We start from the raw sequence: 21769 nt of genomic DNA on the forward strand, positions 1-21769 counted from the left end.
TAGAACGGCCAAAATCCCTCACTTGTCTATTAATTCTTGTGACGCGCTTTCTTGACATTTAAGAATCGGTATCTAAGGATATACAATCATGACACTAGATGAGCTTGGAATTAGAATGGTAAACAAAGCAACTAAGATGCCGAGTCATACTATCATTATCTAGAGGCCAGGTGGAATTAAAATGTGAGCTTGAATGAAAGTCATTAACATCAGGGATGAAAGAACTTGAATGACACATTAATAAACTGGTTTTTAATGTCACCATATTTAAGTGTTGTCACCGACTAAAGACCTTAATTTGAATTCTTACTCTAAATAATTATGCTACATTTTATCCCGATTAAAGTAAAACCTTGCAAGTGTTTTTGTCTTTTTTTGTCAATACACAATTACTCTGTATTTTCTTGTTTGCTGAAGGTATCAATTGAAGTCCATTAATAAATGTACATGAAAACATTTCAGGACAGGAATGTTTCGTGCATCTTTCATTCTGCCATCGCTACCGTGCTGGACACTTTCCATTATTGTGCCAATTAGCAAACTCTTCTCGACTATTTTCAAATGTGTTAAATACAAGAAACGTGACTTTCTGTAATTAGCTTCATCAATATTGGTTAAGCATGCGGCCCTCTAGTTTATTGAATAGCAAAGGTATGAAAATGGTGAATAACTGATTAAAACACGATATGATGAAGAAGTAGTTGAAAAGTTTAAGTATTGGTAATTCTTTGCTTATTTTTTTGTTTTTCCAGAAAAAAACACCATATCGGAATAAAATTATAAGATTTCTACACTAGAAAGTGATCTTGCTCGAGGAATTACAGCGACCACCTGAAATAGTGGCCTGCGAGTTAATGTGTCTGCTAATAAATAATTTACAATCCCTTTCAAAATTGTTTGCTTCAGTTATGAATTAAAAACTACTTTATGATAATGGCAGAAAGAAGACAGTTCTTATTTCTTTTTATGGCGATGTTTCATCTATTCCATTCGGTGCAAGGGGAATTTCGTAAGTGAACTTTAGTTCATTTTTAACTTCCCTGGGTATTTCCTTGATCTGTTAGTTAAATAATGTTAAGATCGTGAACTAGGTGGTACAACAATGGTAAATGACGCTAATAGTCACAACAAGCCGACGAAAATTCTTGCTTCATTTTAAGGATTTCTGTATCGTCCTCTTCTAAGCCTCCTAGTATGGTTATACTGACTTAAGAGCCTATTGATGCCGATGCTAAATAACAAATGACGGTTCTAAGGCTTTCGTATACCATGGTCAGTCGAGACAATCACACACACAAGTTCCGCTTATTCGTCACATTCAGTGTACAACTGAGTCAAAAAAAAATAGACACGGAATAGCACAGTGTTGAACAAAGACACTTAAGGTGTTAATACAAATTTTCTTCGCAAATAAAACATGAAGCTCGATGGTTTTCGTCCGTTTTCTGTCCATTCGAGAAGAATAAAGCAAAGAATATTGTCCATTTGTAACAAGATATAATATTATACGCAAACGCCCTAATAACATCCCTAGCCATCAAATCGTTTTGAATGGCGCATAAATTTATCAGAAACAGACCTATCAGATTATCGTTTACGATCATTTAATTATCCGAGCAAACAATAGTCCCATTGGAAAACTTTTGGCTTGTTTTGTGTGAAGCGGCTTTATCCTTCTCTCGTAGAAAGAAACGCCAAAAACGAGAGATTCCATCCCCCTACCCCTTATTTCCCTGCTCCCCCAATCACCTCACTGCATTTTACGTTCAGGGGGTGCACGATATTATATTTTTCTACTTAGGCGACTGTCACAATCCACTTGGCATGGAAAATGGCGACATTCCTGATAGTAGCATATTTGCCCCTGTGACTGGCTACGAGGAGGATCTGACATTGTTCGGAGCTCATCGCGCAAGACTGAATTCGTCGTCGGGATATCGCACCGATCCGAAAGCCCTTAGCCACGCACGTAACCAGTCACTTTCCCCTTCCCTTTTGGTCATTCTTCCGAAAGAAATGGTCGTAACTGGCATCGCTACCCAAGGCCTAGGACAAGAGTGGATCACCAAGTATAGAATGTTCGCTGCTGATGATGCTGGAAATTATAAATCTATTGAGGTGAGAAGGCCCTATGATTCAGACCCAAGCCCCACTCTTCGAAGTGAGGAGCTCCTCGCAACCTCACGTCGCGAGAACTATTATTTGACTATTCTCTGAGAGAGAGTAGAACATAAGCTTGTAGAGTCCAAGGTAAATTCTAACGTAACAATTACACTCCACTGGATTCAGTTCACCCACATATTTAGTTTAATCAAAGCATTTAAAGGGATCAGTACAGTAGCTTAGATAACTTTCCATTTATCTAAGTAACTCGCATAATTTGCTTCGAATCTTTGCTTGTGATGGTAAGCTTACAGTTCAGATAATTTCTTTGAGGTAACGGCCTCATAAGGAACATGTAAACAGTTTTACTGAAGTGAGCTAGCCATCTGAACAGTTTTAAGTTGTAAAATGAAAGTGTTTTAAGTTGTAAAATGAAAGTGCATCCTGCAAGTAAAGGTTTGCTACCTTACTCTTCCATGGACAATTACACAATATTTGTGTTGTTTCTGGTAAGCAAGTGAGTCTTTTATCAAGTTGACAATTTTACGTTGACTAAGCCTTGTTTGGCTGAAATTTAGGATCAGAAAGGGCTAGTTTAAGACTAGTCCGAAGATTGCTTTAAAAACGTCTAAGTTGAAAAATGTGTACTGAGTTACTACAGTAGATAAACATCGTGAGGTGGCACTTTCGTGGGGTCTCAGTAGTAGCTGTTGTTGTTTTTGTTGTTTTGTTGTTGTTTTTTGCTAGGAATTTGGTGGTAATATTGATGGCCACACTATTAAGTTCAATACAGTTCCATTACCGGTAAAAACCTCTGAAGTCGTACTGATCCCCACAGATTGGCATGATAATATCGCTTTAAGGTTTGAGTTATACGGCTGTGAACCAGGTAAGAACCTCTTTGGTATCTTATCAAGTATGAATAGACGACGAACGGGCATCAAACATCGTCGTTTACCTCGTCAAAACACCAACTTTTCAAGTATTGCAAGTGTCTTTAGAAGATAAATAATTGTGGGAAAAAGAGGGAATGAATCACTTTGCTTTGGGTAATTGAATTCTTCTTTTAAAGCTATCATTATGTTGGATAAAGATGTATACTTATCCGTGGTCAAGCATCTCATTGCTGTGCAGTCTGTAAGAAAAGAAACTTTGTTTCATGGCGAACGTTAAAACTTTGGGTTTTTTTTTCTGTTCTTAGTTAATTATTTCAACGTTTGGCTGAAGGTACGGAATACAAACTTTCTGCTTAGCTACATGAATCCCAATGATGAAGAAACCAGAGAAATCAAGGGCTTGGTTTTAAATCAGGTATGTTCAAAACAAAACTAGTTTAAGTGTTTTGCTTAAATTTGTCTTCCTGAAGCTTCTTTCTTACTGTCCCGTTGTAGGAGCTACAATACTAAGCAAAGGCTTAGAGTTTCAGGTTTATTAAAAAAAAAAGTGTTAGTGTCTCACTTTTATTTTTCCTAACTGTTATTGCTGTAGGTCCTCGCTAACTGTTCCAGTGAATGAAGTACAATCGTAGGCAATTACACCCGCTCTCAGTGTTACGTGCATGGGCGACATCTTTCGACCATCTTTCCACATGCCATCTTTCGAGATGCTATGAAAACGGCTGAAAGACCGTTTTAACTGTGAAACTGGCCTTTTTTTTTCGGTTATTAGCGGAACAAATGACAAATAAATGATAACTAATGACCTCAAATGAATGAAGAAGATTTTGGACTTTGCATGTCTCCCGATTTATGACATAATTCAAACGATTTTAGTGTACTCTATCGGTTCTCGATGGTGATTTGGGCTGCTACCAATCAGTTAGTATTCGAAAGATGTAATATTCAAAACAGTCGATTTAACTCCCACATCGCCTTAGTTTGATGTCAAGTAAATCCATCTTTTATGACTAAAAGTCGAGTTCGACCGTAAAGAAGTCAGTTGCGCTTACAATTTGACGTAGGCCAGGTTACATAGCTTGTCGAGACATGGCATGTCGAAAGATAATTGCTATGCAAGTAACACTGAAAGCGAGTGTAAAGGCTTACCATTTTGGCCTTGACTTTCTTAGTTTTTAGTAGAGGTCCAAAAACAGCCAAAACAGGTGCGACTGTCTGAGGGTGTATCAGTTTCCAACCGATCGGCGTAAATAAGTTGATAAAAATTGGAAACGCGATTATAAAATTAGATATGTTTGATACTAAAGTTATTATATTTCCACGCCGCAGAGCTCAGTACATCTAGTTTAGCAAGATATAATAACGAAGAATGGAGGAGACTAAATCTTTAATTAATCTTTTTAAAGGTTACAGAGTACCTGAAGGATGTTCCAGGCTTCCTGTCTGTTAAACTTCACAAGTTCAGGTTTGTAAATTTTAGTTATTTTTCCTTGCGTTACATTAACCCTGTATATCAATCGTGCAAGAAACGTGACTAAAAATATGCCTTATTATTAAACCCATAAAGAGTTTATAAAGCCGGCGTACCTGGTATCCCCTTGAGACAGTCTCCGATACTGATAGCAGTATGGCATGTAGGAACATCTAATTCTAGCGTAAAAGCCTACTCGAGGTCTTCAATTGCTAAAACTGCTATGCCTTAATATTTTTGTTATAGACATATGGAAAACTATTTCGACATCGGGATAGATAAAATCTATGTTACGAAGTACGAAAGTTAAGAAGTCAAAGCAACTGCATTATTCTCTGGGGAAAAATGATCTCGCTGATTGACGATACTCGAGATCGGTGAAAATACTCTAGCGAGAGTTTGATCAGTACGTTATACACTGCTGCGTCTTTTTAAAATGCTTATTCTGAATTCTATTCTGCTTCAAGTAATATATCAGACACAAAAGACCGTGTTTGAAAATATTCCCAAACACCAAGCGGAGTATTTTTGACGAGTTTCGAAGTGTTTGGACTGTGGTCAAACACTGCTTTGGTGTTTGATATTTGATGTATCTTCTCAATCGAAACTAAATCCATGGAGATAACGGAGAAATAAAATCGTAAAAATCCATTCTAATTAAGATCAGATATCCAAATACCGTCATGGTCATGATTTCCTTTGTTTAAACATTACCTAACTGTATCTTTTTGGTACGCTTCGCCAGCATATTAGGCGAGTTTGGTCGAGTCGTGGTTCGTAGTTTGGTTATGCCATGAGTATTTTGGCTCGATTTCGTCTCACCGAAATACCACCCATGGCGAGACAAAACGACCCTGATTTGCCGCCAAAGCGTACTAAACATTAAGGCACGATTAGGTATTTGGTATACCCAAATTCGGTTAAGAGAGCATGATATCGTAGCCATATCAGGTCAGTGACTTGATATCGCAGGATATCAGGACAGTAGACACGGCTTCTGATTAGCTAATTGCGAATTTGTGTATGATGAATTGTAAGTATTAGTTCGAGAAAATATTTTAAAAGCTCAACGCAAGTACCATGATGCAGAATAAGGTTATTATATTTAAAGAGCAAAATATATAATGAGCTTTACGTGGCTCGTCGCTATATGTCCATATCATTTTCCAGGCGTCCGCTGGGAAATGATAATGAACATGTGCAGGACGAGGAATTTTTCATATCTCTAGATGAACTTAAACACTCGAGGATAGGTTTTGGCACTAAATGCATTCTTCGCTGCGTAAACTTCTTAGTTATAGCCTCTGAATTTGTCATTTAGTAATATGAAACTGCGTCGAACTTGCCTTCTCAAAAACTTCAGTAATTTGGAAGTAGAACATTGTAAGTGTCTTTAAGGTAAGCTACGTTAAGGTTGGTTTCCACATGATCGCTAAAGTCGCTGCCAAAAATCTTGCGCTGATCAATGAGGAAACCAGTAGTCGTAAGAATCCATCAGCTTTTTGTTAGCAGCGATCACAGGGATGATATGAAAACCGGCCTTAAGTCTAAAATGCTAAAAGGAGAGAAAATTAAGTAAATATTACATATTGAAAATGCTTACAAATTCTTGTTGCCGGCGAAAGCTCATATAAAAAATTTCGAATTCCCCTAGTAAACGTTTTCCAATGGACCTTTTCGGCGATACGTCAGCCATTTTGAATTCTATTATTTCAAATACCTATTATAGGAGGCTCAGGGAAATGATAATGACAGGTTTGTCGCCTCATTTCAGACCATGTGATGATACTCTTGAGAATTCTTTCAAATTTTCAGATAGTCGTGTCCATATGAATAAATAGTTTTTGAGTGGATAAAAGAACAATTCTCTAGAGAATATTACGTGGTCTGTAATGGGAGAATAAACCGCCCAAGCGAAAGAGGTCTATTAGTATGTGCTTGCCCCATAAGCACCCCATAATAGCTATTTGAAACAACAGAATTCAAAATGGCCGCCGAAAACGTCCATTATCCGCTAACGGCGAATGTAAACAGGAGCCGCAATCAGTCCAATTCCGCCGTAATCTCTTAATAGCGGAGCTCCTGCGCACCGAAGGCGCGCGAGCGGAACCCCATACCTTAGAAAATATGGTAACCCATCGATCTGAAAAATTTTGGTTTTCACGTGACTGTCCGTACGTACGTACGTCCGTCCGTACGCCAATACCTTGAAAACTAAGAGAGTAGCACCATTACCATAGCTACATCTTTGATTTTTTGCGTCTCCGCCATTGTTAATTGACAGCTGTCACAACAAGCTATCCGCTGACCAGTATCACGTAACTATATCGCGGGCTCAGGTTTAGAGCTCATCGAGGTTGCGTTTTTTTTTTTTAAGTTGACCGCTGACCAGTTACTGGTGTGCCGATTGGATCTCGGGCTCAAGTCCCGTTGTTTCTCTGAGGGAGAAGGAAGGAGTACTCGCAAAGGCAAAATTTCGGCGCAAGCTAACCCCTGGCGCATTGTTGACTTTTCTTTTGACATATTCCTTGTACAATCGTCTCTCGGAAAGTCTGATATATTGCGTACGTAATTTCTACAATCTTGGTTAGGATTGTTGGGTATAGTTTGTCAAAATTTAAGTGGAAAAAATAGCAAAACCACACGCTGAACAAATACATGCTCACAATTGATCATTTTTTGAGTTTCTGATCCAAGAAAAAATAATTCTCTCTTTCCTTTATCGTCAGTTATTGCAATCAGGAGCTCCGCTTTAGGCTTGGCTAAATCTATATATTTATTCTGCCGGTAATCAGCAATCAAGTAGTCTCCACATTTTAACGATGGAGAACAGCTTTCTATTGTTTCTGTTTGTTTTGATGATTTAGTCCCCCTTTATACATAAACGACCTCCAAAAAGATCAAGTGAGCGTGACAGCCGAGTTGGAGATCTATTGCATAGCATCATCCACTCAGGACATTTTGAAGCAATTTCGGATCTCGTTGACCAGACAGGGAGACAAACCTGTATTTGGAACTACTATTCTGAAAATTCAGCATCCAGGTAAGTTTTGTGTAATATCCTTACGAAATTTCAAACAACAGGTTTTTAATTGAGTGCCATAAAACCAAATCGAAGTAATCAATCTGGCCAATCACAAAAGACACAGAAGGTCCAAAACTCGAATTAAATACATTTAGTTGACGAAACTGCGGGAAAACGTGTGCGAGTGACCAACGATGGTTAACTAACTTTATTTTTGGTGTGGCTTCAGACTGACAGAACTGAAACGAGTTTAACCCAATCTTGTATCATATATGAGCGAAGCAAAATCAATAATTACTTTTCGACAGTGAGCTGAAAACCGCTCTTTGCGTTTTTGTTGCCGTCTATGATTTAAATATTTATTGTTAATTTGCCTGTTTGTATTATTTTGTTCTTATTTTCGCAATACCCCAGACGTTCAAATGTAAATTTTACGGTAATTTTTGTTGCCGTATCGATATTGCGACTCGAGGAAGAAGCATGCGGCTAGCGAATATAAAGCTCGCAGCTTGTAGAGCCGTGTATATGAAAAATGATTGAAATGAAAGTGCCAAAGTACGTTTACCTCGAGGGAGGGGCGAGGGAGGGGCAGTTGGTAATCTACATTTTGTGGTCACCATCGGTCAGTATAAGACAATACCAGGAGGGAAGTAACTCTGCGATAAGCATATAAAAGGTAAAACTGCCTACCGTGTGTTCCTTAAGTTCTAAGCTTTAATTCAATATTTCTGTCTCGCCAGTTAGTGGAAAATGTCGACCCCCAGCCGTCCAGGTTTCTCTCGGCAAAGATCCATTTAATCCTCGGCTGGTAACATTCGACACAAAAAAACCCAGAAGCAAATACACTGTGAATGCAAGCTTAGATCCGGACTGCAACATCACTGCAATGATAGCGTACAGCTGGGAGATCGCAGCCGTTGACAGAGAATCGGGAATTTTCAATCTGATATATCAATTTGGTAAAACCCAAAAAGGGAAAAAGAGGGAAGACAAGCTACGTTTATGGAAACAGCATATCCGACCGCCTGGATTACAGTATATTAGATGCATCGCAAGGAATGCTGACGAAACAGGTGTATATTCGTTCACCTACGACTTCGGCTTCTTTGAATTAGTGCCAATGGAGGCATTAAACTGTACAGTAACACCGACACAAAGAAAGCCCACTTTGGATAAATTTACTGTACGTTGCATAGGTGGATACAAAGACATTGAAGCAATTGGCTATTCTGCCACGCTGGCTTCGACTAGCAAGCCTTTTGGCTCAATTACAAACCACTGTTCGGGAAAGGAACCGGAGGCCGGACTCGAAAGACAGGCGGAAATCGACCCTACCAAGCCTCTGGTTCTTTCAAATTGGAGTACTCCGACCGGAACGATAACTCTACCTGCTGGCAATCCAAAGGAAGATTATAGTGTTCTGGTAAAGATGGAAGCTAAGTATTTGTCGATGCCTTCACTCTTTCATGATGTTGTTGTAAAGGTAGGTTGGTATGTAAGTAAGACATGAGTGGAGCTAGTTTATCACAGTCCAGAGAAGTCGTACATGCAATTTCATATAAACAATATTCATAATTTGCTCCGAGGTTTTTTCTCCTGGTTGAAACTATTCTTGGCCTAAATGACCAAAATTTCAAAATACCATTTAGCCTCGGCGCGGGATTACATTTGAGTCAAACGTACGAGCAAAGTGCAATATTCCATGTAACGTGGCGTGTTCATGTTTTGGAATTCTGAACATCATAACGCAGACTGTTGCAATAGCACAAGCGTGTACCGAATTTGAAAGGATTCATTCACGTGCGGCCGTGGATTCCCTTATTAAAAGATCGGTGATGTTCGTCGAAAAATTTGAATTAAACTCCTAAAGGAGACCAATTTAGGCGTCGCTCGGCTTTATTTGAACCCTAAAAGATACAACTTAAAACGGAATAGGCTTGATTACAAGCCACTTTCCAGGAAACGAGCCCGCGCTATAGTAGACCAGGCTCGAGAGTCCGGCGGAAATCGAGCCTAAAAACGGAAATAAGAGCGTTTCTTTTGTTATTATTTCTTCGAAGGCTTCCTAAAAGATACTTTGACTTTATAATCGGGGGACGATACTCTCAGAAAAGCTGGGTGGGGGTGTGCTGTCCACTTCCCAAAAGCCCTACCCTGTTTATGACTAAAATCTGCCATTTTTGCTACTCTATTTATGATCTGACCAAAAATTCGATACCCTATTTACGACCGTTGCTAGCAAAGTTGCCCTAAACCTAAGTTATGAATGGCGTTTGTTGATGGTCTTATCGATAATGATGATAAAGTAACTTCTTTTAAGGAACATACCCAGTTCAACATTATAGAGTGCAAAAACCATATCATATTTATCACCAAAATGGCCAAAATCGCCTAAACCGATACCCTGTTTATGACCAAAATGGCTGAAGAACCATACCCTTTGGGGCCGCACATACCTATATAGCTCGTATAAGGGAGTACCTCCCCGGGTTTATAATATATCCCTCAGCGATAGGAGACCCCCTGGGAGGGACATTGACTCGAATTGTTGCATTAGCGAATGAAAAGTACATAATTGTTATTTCATTTCTCTCATTTTAGGTTAACATTCTTATGAAAGAAGTCACAATTATTAAAAATCTACTAGCATCCGACCAGCACGAAGAGGCTGCATGCAACCTGAAGATTCTCCAAATCATATTGGACCAGACAGAACGTAACACCACAGTTAGAAGAAAGGTTGGTTGGGTTAAATATCATCATAGAGCTCAGACCTGAGCAACGGAGATCTTACAGACCATACTACATACCAAAATTTGTTGTCACATCATTTTAGAACAAGGCTGATTTGGGTCAGACAGGTAAAAAACAATTAGTTACTAACAATGGGCTTGTTACAACGAGCATTAGCGCATCGTTATTTGACAGCTGAGTTTGGTCAAGCTGTAAACTTATAGGATATTGAAGAATGAGCACTCCGGCTAGAATTGAACTACATTTCACCTGGCCATGTACCGCAAAGGGTCTCCCGCCGTTATAAAGAATGAGCAGAAAATCACTCTACATGGATTTTCCGAGGGATTTCACCCATTCGACTCGCTCTGCTCAGGCACATCATGCTAAAAGGGTGCACAAGTTTAATAAAATAATGTTGTCTCAGGCTGTAATTGTAGCGGTAAGATTTAAAATATGTTCCAAAATTATACAAAACTTTTCGCCTGGTGAAACAACAGTCCGTCGGAAACGCAGGGGCCTAAAGGTTAGTGTTCTGAACTTTCGGATCGAGTGCTCGGGTTTAAGCACTGGCGGGGGTCACTACCTTTTATTTTGGGTGGGGGGGGGGGAAGACACTTTACTATCAAAGTGCCTTTCTCCATGCAGCTTTATAAGAAGGTACTGGGGAATTTAATGTTTGGGGGAACCTGTTATGGACTAGCGTCCCATGCAGAGGGGACTAGAATTACTCTTAGTCGCTTGATTCTACGGAAACCGGGGTAAGCTCCGACGGAGACTTTTATACAACGTCTAGTATTTGTTTACACTGAACGTATTCATGATTGACCTGTTTTCTGTTTCTTTCCTAAAGACTAAACAGGACATAACACGAAGCATAATGCATATGAAGATTAAAACCGTCCAGCAGTTGAACCAAATGGCAGTCTTTGTTATATACAGTAACAAAATCAAAGCAGAAACCACGAAGGAAATCCAGGTACGTTTTATATCATAGCACCAGTGGTTTAGAGTTGCATAATTTTGATCATCTAAAATGTTTACGGCTAGACTATTCTAAATGTTGTGCAAAAAGCTTTGTAAGTTTGGCGAAATTATTATATAAGAAAATGGCCCTCCAAGCTATGTAATGTTCCAGTGTAAGACCATGCACCGACATAGAAACAAAAGACTTCAATTTATCATTAATTTGATGGACGAACACCCTGAGTTTAGTGATTTGCTTTATTTTTGTAATAAATCACATTTTGGACACAGCTTGCACTGGTAATTCTGTAAAGTATGTGCACCCATCTCATTCACGTTTTTAAGTTAATAATGGCGTGGAACTCAATTTTTTACAGGAAAATTCTCTTGACATTCTTAAGATGGCTGTAAACTTTGTGAATGAACAGAGCCCCAGAAACGTCTCCAACATCGACAACACAACGAAGAACCTAATACAGGGTGCTGCACTGATTCTTTCTTCTGCCTCACAGGATAAAAATGAAAAAGTAAATACCGATTTCTTCTCTCTAAAAATGTTTAACATGAAGGTATCAAAGAATTGTGGCCTTATGGCGCATGGGTTAGATTTTGAATCAAAAGGACAGAATTCGAGCGTCATCAAGAAAGGTCGTTGTTTGTGTCACTGTAATCTGGCAGAGCCTCTATCCAGAACTGTTAACAAAACAAAAACAAAACGCTAGAAGCAGGAGGGAAGGAGGGACAAGAGCGTACGACACTCATTCTTGGGAGGAGATCAGTACATACTAGTCGCTTGCAACAAAGGAAACTAGCGTTACCCAACTGTCTCAATTTTCTCTTTCAAGTGTCCTGGCTCAATATATTGCCAAGCCGTGCATGACTTCAAAGTTGCTACCCTTCTTTACGCAGATAACAAGAAAGGCAAAGAAATCGATATACAACATAAGTGATATGAGACGCAGGTTTATGAGTTCTGCTCCAGGAGAAAATAAAGTCCAATTGTACTCCAGTGGCGTTTCCGTTTTACTGGCGAAAAGGAAGATCCAGAGTTTCAATGATAAAGTGCTTCGCATAAAGAGAGATGAAGTGCGCCTTCCCAAGGACTTATTTGCTGGAAAATGGAGTGATAACCTCCAATCTGGATCAGTGCAGGTATTTTTCTAAAAAAGCACTAGACAGCAAACTAAACAAAGCAATGCCAAAAAAGAAACAGAAATTATCCATTAGAGAACCAAAAGTAATACTAGGATATTTCAAAATCTAGAACCCTGTCACGTGACCTTATCAATGTGTGTTACATGTGTTATGATAATAATAGTAATAATAACTTTACTAAGTTGTCAGTTTCTTCAGCTAAGAGAGAATCCCCTTATAATAGCAGACATTTTATTGGAATTTATTGTAAATGATGAATAATATAAATAATGATTAATAATATAAATAATGATTAAATAAATAAATAAATAATAATAATGGCAATAATGACAGCTACCTAGTTACGTTTCGGTAGGGTGTTCAATTAAGACGGGTTTGTTACGATTCCAGGGAACTTTCACCCCACGGTATTTCTCATTTACTGAACATTAACGGGGCCGCGTACCGATTAACACCATAAAATAATTTCTGCATAACATGTTATTTTTCAGATCATTAGATTCGATCGCAATCCTCTTTTCTCGAGCCAGGGAATCATCTCGAGAAATATATCAGCTATTGACATCACATTTTGGCACAACAACAACACCAAGATGAAGATTTCTAATCTAAGCAAACCAATAAGAATTCTGTTCTCTAGAGACCCTGACGAAACTAGGGACCAAGGTGCATCTGATGGAATTCTGTTTCTCAAAAGAAAAGAAATGCGTTATCACAACGTCTCTATTCCTTCTTACGAAGCGGTAGTAACTGTGCGAATTAAGCCTGAGAAGGACATTTCACTGCGCGTCTACGTCGGGCACTACTCAAGACCAACGCCTCAACACCATGACTTGAACGTGACTCTGCCAAACACCACCCGTTTGACGTGTTCAAATTTTTCCAGGGAATGGAATGACAGATGTTCGCCTCGTGACCCATATGAATTTGATCTTCTACCCAATGTCACAGGTCATATTGGACGCCATGTTATTGGAGTCGAAATTCTTGAGGATTCCGTTGAAATCCCCGAGGTGTCTGCAGGAATAGCAGGCAATGATGCAGAGGCTTTAAGAAGACAGACACAGTATTGCGTTAAGGTGAAACCAGCTCCAACTCCTCTCCCGGTGAAAAAGAACGTGCCTCGCCAATTCGATTCTAAAACGGACGTTAGGTACACATTGTTTGTTACGGTGGGGACCTGCGTATTCTGGGACAAACTGAACAAAAAATGGTCAGCACGAGGAATCCAGGTTAGTTTATTTTGCCGTCTAAGGAAGAATCCCACCTCCATCTTCCATCTTAATTTTGAAAATCGTCTGACAGAAATTGACAAAAGGGTACAGGTGCAACTCATTTGTTACTGCACACTTAAATATATGGAGAGCGAATGAGCACTAGAAAGTGAACTCAGAACCCGTCTTTACCGCATTCCATAGCCTCAACGCTGCTTGGACAACCACACTGAAGGGGGTTGCATCTGAAAAGTACAGTTACTTGTCGAAAGCTATGAGAAGAAGTAATTTACACATTCTTTGCAAAATCATTGCGTCACCTTTATCCAGTGTAACAAAGATTCACAGTCCAGTCATCGAGAAAATTAGGCTCGTCAATCTTTGTCTATTTATATAACAAAAAAAAAATACTCAGACAATTACATTGAGAAAGACATTCCAAATATAGTACATTCAAAAATTATTAATCCAAAGCTAATTTGCTGCGCTATCGATTGTTGGCTTTGTCAATTTCTGTGTGTGATTAATGTGGCTTCAAATTTGGTACAGTCAGTAAAGAACCGCTCTATGTACAAGACAAGTTAGAGAAAAAAAGATGTAATTCGCACTCAGCATTGATACTGACATAAAAACTGCAATGACTTACAACGTATTTTATGATGACCCGTTTAGGTTGCTACTGAAAGTAACGAGACGAGGGTCCACTGTCTAACCAATCATCTATCAACATTTTCTGGCGATTTCTATGTGGTTCCCAACAAGATCGACTTCTCCAAGGTCATAGCAGAAATACCACCCGAAAACTTGGTCGTCCTCTCCACAATTTGCCTAATATTTGTGGTTTACGCTGTTGGTCTTGTGTTTGCTAGAAGGGCAGACAACAGAGACAAAATGAAGGTAGGTTTTTTTTCTCAGAATGGTGAATTTTGTGTATACCAAGCACTTACTCAACTTGCGACTTCTCCTGATTTTAGCATCCCTTTTGAGACAAAATAAGAGGTTTGCCACATACACGTAAACAGCTCTCGTAGAATTACTTAGCTATTTATTACTTTTACTCGGTTGGTAAAGGTAAATTAACCGCCTTAGCAAGTAAATGAAGCTGATGTTCGAGCGTGCCCCCTCAGTCGAAGGAAAGTTATAGCAAGTTTCGTCGTTTAAAAAACTGTAATATATTAAGTCAGGCTTTTGAGCCTAGAACAGCACAGGATTTTCTTTTTACCGTCATGATGTTTTTAGTTTTCTTATCTCCTTATTTCAATTTTAACACAGATCGATTGTTCAATCATATCATTCCCTCATCGCGGATGTTGATCACCCAATTTGATCTTAAGAACACTGAGACAATTAGCTCCTAAATAACTATCACTAAAAATTAAAACGAATGGTTATTTAATGATTTCATAGCAAAAAATTTGAAAATTTTTTTTTTTTTTTAAATATTCTCTATTTAACAGGTTGTGAACACCAAGGTGAGTTCTCAGAAAGGAGAACATTCCTGTGCTTATAACTATGAAATATCTATCCAAACCGGAATGTGGCATGATAATGGCACCACTGCTAGCGTCAGTGTAATACTTTTCGGTGAAGACGAAATTAGTGATACAATATTATTTATGGACCCCTGGAAGGAAAGGAAACTTTTCACCCGTGGCAGTGTAAACACTTTCAGCTTCGACATTCCACGTCGACTTGGACAGGTATACAAGGTAAAGATTTGGCACGACAACGGTGGTAAAAGTCCATCGTGGTTTTTGTACGAAGTTGTGGTTAAAGACGTCTCTACCGACGAAAAATGGCATTTCGTGGCCAACAGATGGCTTGCTGTAGAGAGCGCTGATGGTGCGATCGATGTTGAGATCCAAGCAGCCTCGAAAAGAGAGCTGACGAGATTCAGCAATTTGTTTCAGTGGCGGGCCGTCACTAACTTTGCAGATAAACATCTGTTTCTCTCAATCTTTGCCAGGCCGCCACAGAACCCATTTACACGTTGCCAGCGGCTAACCTGTATGCTGTCAATCATACTGGTTTCTCTAGTAACCAACGCCATGTTTTACCAGTTTAAAAAGACAGAAGACCCAAGCTCCTTTCAACTAGGACCACTAGAACTGAGCTTGACACAAATCATAATCGGTGTTCAGAGCGGACTCATTGCGCTACCTGTCAACATAGTTACAGTGATGATATTTAGGAACATCAAGAGAAACATATCCCCAGATAGCTCTAAAGAGATGGAGACCTCCACTACAGGAAGAAAAAACACCCAGGGCTTCTTACCTCGCTGGTTTATTGTCGTTGGATGGTTCCTCTGTTTGACAGCTTCAGTTTCGTCGGCAGTGTTTGCGGTTTTGTACAGTTTCGAATGGGGAGCGGAAATAGCGAATCGCTGGTTCTTGTCAGTCGGCGTCTCTTTGCTTCAAGAAATATTGCTTACAGGACCGATCATTATTCTTTTCAACACTTCAATCTTATCGTTGATAAACAGAAAACCAGCTGCAAACAATGACATCGAAAACACGGCACAGCAAGCAAACTTAGTGCACATGGTTCAAGAAGATTATGGGCAAGTGATCGGCCAAAAGCCTTCTACAGAAACGCTACTGAGAGCAAGAGGTTTAAAACTACAACAGAGAAAAATGCGGCGCTTCTTCGTAGATTTAATGCTCTACGTAGCCTTTGTTGTCCTACTGATGACGGTATGTTACGCAAACCGTAAACCATCCACTTATAGGCAGACAAAATCACTCAAGGATACATTCAGAGGATTTTCCCAGGTATCGTACCAAGACATATTTGGGGTTTTCACATTATTACATGTGTAATGTGTAAATATCTTTTTAGTTAATAATAAAGTACACAAGGTTTTTGTGCTGTAGTGCAGATCAGTGAAGCCCTTCTCTATGCTTTTGTTTAGCTAATATTTGCCGTTTGTTTGTATGTTTGTTTGTTTGTTCTTCCTGTCTCGTCAACTGATCTGATACTTGTTTGTAGATCTGTTTGTCTCTCTATGGCACCGTCCACTCTAAGTTTTAGAAATTTGAACACGCAACAATCACTGGTCATCTTGGATTTGTGTTTGAGGAAAACTCGAGCAGGGAAATCACGTGATTATCGTGATGTCATCGTTTGCGAAAATTTCAATTTTCAAAATGTTTTCCGTCCACACTAAAACGCAAAGGTCGCGTTTTCAAATTCCTCCGGTTTGAAGAACGTTTCCGAAAAGTTCTGTTTTCGGGTCAGATTATCGTGGACAGTAGCCCTAACATTAGAAATAAAGCTACGTTCTCAAATTTCTCCCGCGTAGTGTGGACGGAGCCTGTCTGTTTGTTGTATGTTTGATTATTTGTTTTCTTTTTCTTTGTACTTGTCGGTGTTTTATGAACGCTAATGAGATTCAAATTCCTTACGATAAGCATCACAAAGTGTCCTCATTGGTAAAAAGTCACCAAAACACAAACAATTCTGTCAAATATGAAGTAATATGAAAATGTCAAATAATCCTGCCAAATATGAAGTACTAATTAAACAATACCTGCGTTCAACCCTGGACATAAGTGGGAAGGCTAGTTTATGAATCTTGCGCCAAGATCTCTTTCCGGGTAATAAAATAAGTAAGCCCTAAGGAGTCTAAATTGTTATCATTTAAACCCAGGTAAAAGATGCCAAATCGTTTTGGGCCTGGTTTGAGGAAGAACTAGTTCATGGTCTTTACGACAAAGGGCAGTCAGCTGACGGAAACGAGACCGGGATGATAACTAGCAAAATTGGTTTCATAGTCGGCCTGCCAAGGATTCGGCAAATGCGTATCAGGTAAGGTTAGGCTTCTTGTTTATTATAAACCGTAAAAACAAATACCATGAAAATCGTTAATGCCAAGTGTTGAAGCTAAACACTACAAGAAAATATGAATTTTGGAGATGAGCGTACGGAGTAAGTACCGAGGTCAATAAGGCGCACTGCAGAAAAATCATCACTATTCATAGAATTTTTTCAATTTGACACAATGAGAAGCAAGTGCAGATCTCATCACCGTTAATTTGGTATATATTTACAATATTTAAGGCGACAGAGTGCCGGAGGTTGCACGGAAGGAGCCCTCGTATATTTGAAGCCTCGAAATAGTTTGAGCAAGATGAAACTCTGTAATATTCTCTTCTTAAATTTAGGATGCTCAAGAGCTTAAACTTATTCTGCAATTTTAGATAGCCATGGAAACACAGCTTTAATTTTAGCAGGGATATAAAATTAGAATTCGAGTCAGAGTTTTCTACGCGTCTATGGTCAACTCAGCTGCACCTCCTTGAGAATTTCTTCATAGAAAATGTTGGTCTCGTGGTCTTATTGTTGAAAAGTGCACGCTAAACGATTGCATGACTTATAAGACTGATTACCATTTGTTATCACGTAAAAATTTTCCTGTCTCTCTTCACTGAGCTATTTGAGTATCAATGTTTCATTAGTGTATTAATATAATATGAGCAGCTAACTTGTAAATGGGAGTGTTATACTGCTCTTAATACACAGAATCCACGTGTGAGGTAATTCAAGTGGAACCCGTGTTACATACCCACTTCAACCAATGTCTTCCCGCGTTTTCCTCTTCAAATAAAGACACAACGCCATATTATCAACCCGGTTGGAAGCCAATAAAAACCTTAGCTGAGGTTCCATATCACTTTCAAGATTCTTGCCCAGAACCGTGGCACTATGAAGAGCCAGTGAGCGTTAGCGAAGTTTTTCTTCCATATGGTGGCGGCGGCTACATTGCTAAGCTTGGCTACGACCCCTCCACTGCTTTAAGGGTCAAGCAAAGTATTGAAAAGAACGGCTGGATAGACGGGAAGTCAGCTGTGGTTATAGTCGAATTTGTAGTTTTAGAGCCCGCCAATTTGTTGCTTAGCAACGTCATGCTCATGTTGGAGAAGTATGATAGTGGTATGAGAAAGACAAGTATTAATGTTATTCCTGAGCTCCTATTTCACACGTCTGGCTCCGCTGTTCAGACATTCTATCGCGTCTGCATTCTCCTGTGGCTTATTATCATCTTGGTGTTACTGGTTATAGAGATTGTTAGATGTTTCAAGCGGGGTCGTGCATATTTCAAGAGCTTCTTCAGCTGGGTTACCATGCTACAAATTTTGTCGTCTTCCTGCGCTGTGCTTATAGTCTTCGTGAAGGAGAATAGCCTGAAAGCTTTCTTACAACGAATACGCGATAATCCATTCGGTGACTGGACTGCATACCAATTTTTCGCGTGGTCAAGTTTCCAAGAAGTTATTTTGTCCATCACAGTTGTGACAACAACCATCAATTGTCTCAAACTCATACAGATTAATCGTCATGTACACGTTATGAAATGGACCCTACAGTCAGCTTGTCGTTACCTGTGCTCATTCGCTATTGTTATTATGATGCTTGTTCTTGCATTTGCCCAGCTCGGGACGCTTCTGTTTGGTGCAGAAGATGGGGAATATGCAACGTTTTATTACTCTCTCCGCACGGTACTTAAAATGGGTATTGGAATCGGTAAGATACAGTTTTCAAAGATGAATGGAAGTGTTGAATCCGAAGTGTTTGCCCCCATTTTTCTGATGGCATGCATGTTAAGCATGACTATCGTCTTTGCAAACACTTTTATTGCAATTTTGGATGACGCGTTCCATGAGGCCAGCGGCAGAGAGTATCCAGGGGATGAGCTTGGTGCCTACATGAAAAGCTATTTGGTAAACCGTGTCAGGAGAGCAAGCACTATGCCTGTCAACAGAGCTTTCAGAAAATCTACGTTTCGAAAAACCATTCGCAGAAAATACACACCGCAACCTCCAAAACGTGAATTACAGCAAACAATGGAAGATCATGCTGCTCCACAAGAAGAAAGAGCCAAGCTAGCAGAAACTGAAAGTCTTTTGAGCTACGAAAGTCTATGCCCTCAAACAGATTTTGAAAGAATACCTTGCATCCAGATAAATCCAGCAAGTCCTACCAATAGGAGAAATGAAAACAAAAAAATTAAAGTTTTGAACACCAGCTGTGCACAAGCAAAGATGAACGCCTCTTTTAAGCCTCCGCCAACCGATGAGGAACTACTCTCCGATATCGCGAAGATCATGAAAACCGTTCGGTCGGATTTCACAAGATGTTTGTGGGAAGGTGAAGAGTGGTACAATTCTCGCTCCTCTTTCTCGTCATTTGACGACAGTTTTGCAGGCCTGGATAAGTCCGCGTCCATTCTTTCTTTGATTCAAACTTGTCAAGAGGACGCTCCCCACATTCAGACGTGGAGCTACGTTCGTGGCATGGAGAGGGTTCAAGGAGGGTCTATTCGTCGAACGCTGAGGAGCCATACCCAGAGTTACACTAAGGTTTTGGCAGAGAATTACGTATGATTAATCCGTAACGAACTATTATATACTTACCCTAATACATAGATTTTGAATTAGTTAAGTGCTGTTGAAAAAAATACTTCTTACAGTTGAAATCACGTATACAGAAAGCAATCGAGCTCACTGACAACAAGCCAACGATGAAAGTTACGCGCGAGTTGGAATAAATTTGACATGTTATTTTAACCTCAACAACATGATATTAAGTGTAAATTCTGGGATGCTGTTAGTGAGTCCATATGAGTCAATACGTGGCTGTGTAGCCGCGCGATGCGGTTCAAGTCGATACCCACAATTTGACCCTTGCTCAACATAGAGTCTCCGGTAGCTCAGTGGTTAGAGCATCCGACTAGATCACTGAGGGTCGTGGGCTCAAATCCGATGATCTGGGACTCGGATTTTTTTTCGAGTATACGTTTCTCCCAGAATTTGCACTAAATATTTTAACCTCCGTTGCATTATTTCTGTTCGGGACACGCTGCTGGTTGTTCTTGACAGAAAATAATGAGCGATTAAGTTCATATGCCTGCACCTCCGAATGGCCAGGAAGGTCAACCAATAATAGCTTGCGAAGACTGCACGGGACCGAGCTAGCTGGAGTAGTAATGTGGGGGCCTTATCCGTTGCATGGCAACAGATATGGATAGATGATGACGGGAAAAGATCAACAAACCAACAATATTTTCCTCGATTGATTCATATATATGTTATAGTCTGACGAAATCCTCCTGTACTCGGTAAACGCATGGAGTTGAAATAATATTTATTCAAGCTAAATTCAAGCATAAAAAGTGAGATGTTGAGAGATTAACTGACCGTCCCGTTGTGGAAGGGGTAAGAGCAATTACTTATTTTGCCGTGCCGTAGATACAATATAAAGTTTAATGTCGTGTGGAAAAAAAATTGAAAGTTCGCTGATTTGGAATAAGATTTTAGCACGGTTTAATGTTTGCCGACCTGCAGTAATTTTGGTCATGTGAAGTAGGCAGCAGAACTGCAGATCACGGCTGCCGACTTTGTTTGAAGGATATTAGACCTGAAAACCATTTAGGCATTTGCTTTCGTTGACTGCTCTGTTGATACACGTCTCTGTTAGAATAGCGTCTGTAACCACCTTTTTTCGAATTTCAATCCTTCCTGTGTCATTTTTACATGTAAAGGTAAAGAGGCACCATCAATAGCAGTGGAAACCAGCAAAATGACAAAGGATTTTTACAAATAAGCATTGTTTTCGTTCAGTAACATTTGCATAAAACTCTGTTAAATTAATCAGTGACATCATTAACATGTCTCTAAAAGTAGATATTAATAACATATTTGTAACAATACTAACTGAACGAAGGTATTGTCCTAAATCAGAGAAATAATTAAAACTAATTTCAATGTACTTTAAAACATTTTATTGTCCTTTTTCTCTTACATTAGAATATATTACCTCAAGGTCGAAAAACTAGGCAAACAACTCAAAAGTAGTTTAGTGTAACTACAGTAATCAGACTCAAACATAAAGACACTAACTCTTTTTGCTTTATACTAAGAGATTTTTTAAAAATAATTATAATCTGCAGTACCAAAATCTGCACGTATTGATGCCGCCATTACATTGGGTCCAAATTCCATTAAAAAGATCTAATTTTACTGAGAGACACCCGCCTATAAACGGACAGTTTGGGTTTTCTTTTGAAATAGAAAACTGACCTTAGTAGCCCCAGATATTAAAATATTTTTATGTTTAGAAACAATTTTTGGATAACGGAACGCAGCGGAATTGGGCTTTAGGTGGGTAGAAACCGCCAATCTACTTATGGAGTAGGTAACAATAC

The 21769-nt window shown here is 39.3% G+C and overlaps 1 pseudogene across 1 annotated transcript; it reads left to right on the forward strand.

Moving 5' to 3' along the window:
• Positions 1-816: 816 nt before the first annotated feature.
• LOC145483844 (uncharacterized) lies at positions 817-21217 on the forward strand (annotated as a pseudogene). Its single transcript, XR_014048965.1, has 16 exons — positions 817-1009; positions 1802-2118; positions 2851-2992; positions 3305-3414; positions 4406-4464; positions 7338-7513; positions 8236-9024; positions 10116-10234; positions 11082-11207; positions 11572-11721; positions 12065-12346; positions 12841-13581; positions 14236-14460; positions 15021-16337; positions 17216-17378; positions 18088-21217. The product of XR_014048965.1 is annotated as an uncharacterized LOC145483844 (transcript).
• The last annotated feature ends 552 nt before the right edge of the window (positions 21218-21769 follow it).

Source organism: Orbicella franksi, chromosome 4 (genome assembly GCF_964199315.1).
Source record: "Orbicella franksi chromosome 4, jaOrbFran1.1, whole genome shotgun sequence".
NCBI lineage: Eukaryota > Metazoa > Cnidaria > Anthozoa > Scleractinia > Merulinidae > Orbicella > Orbicella franksi.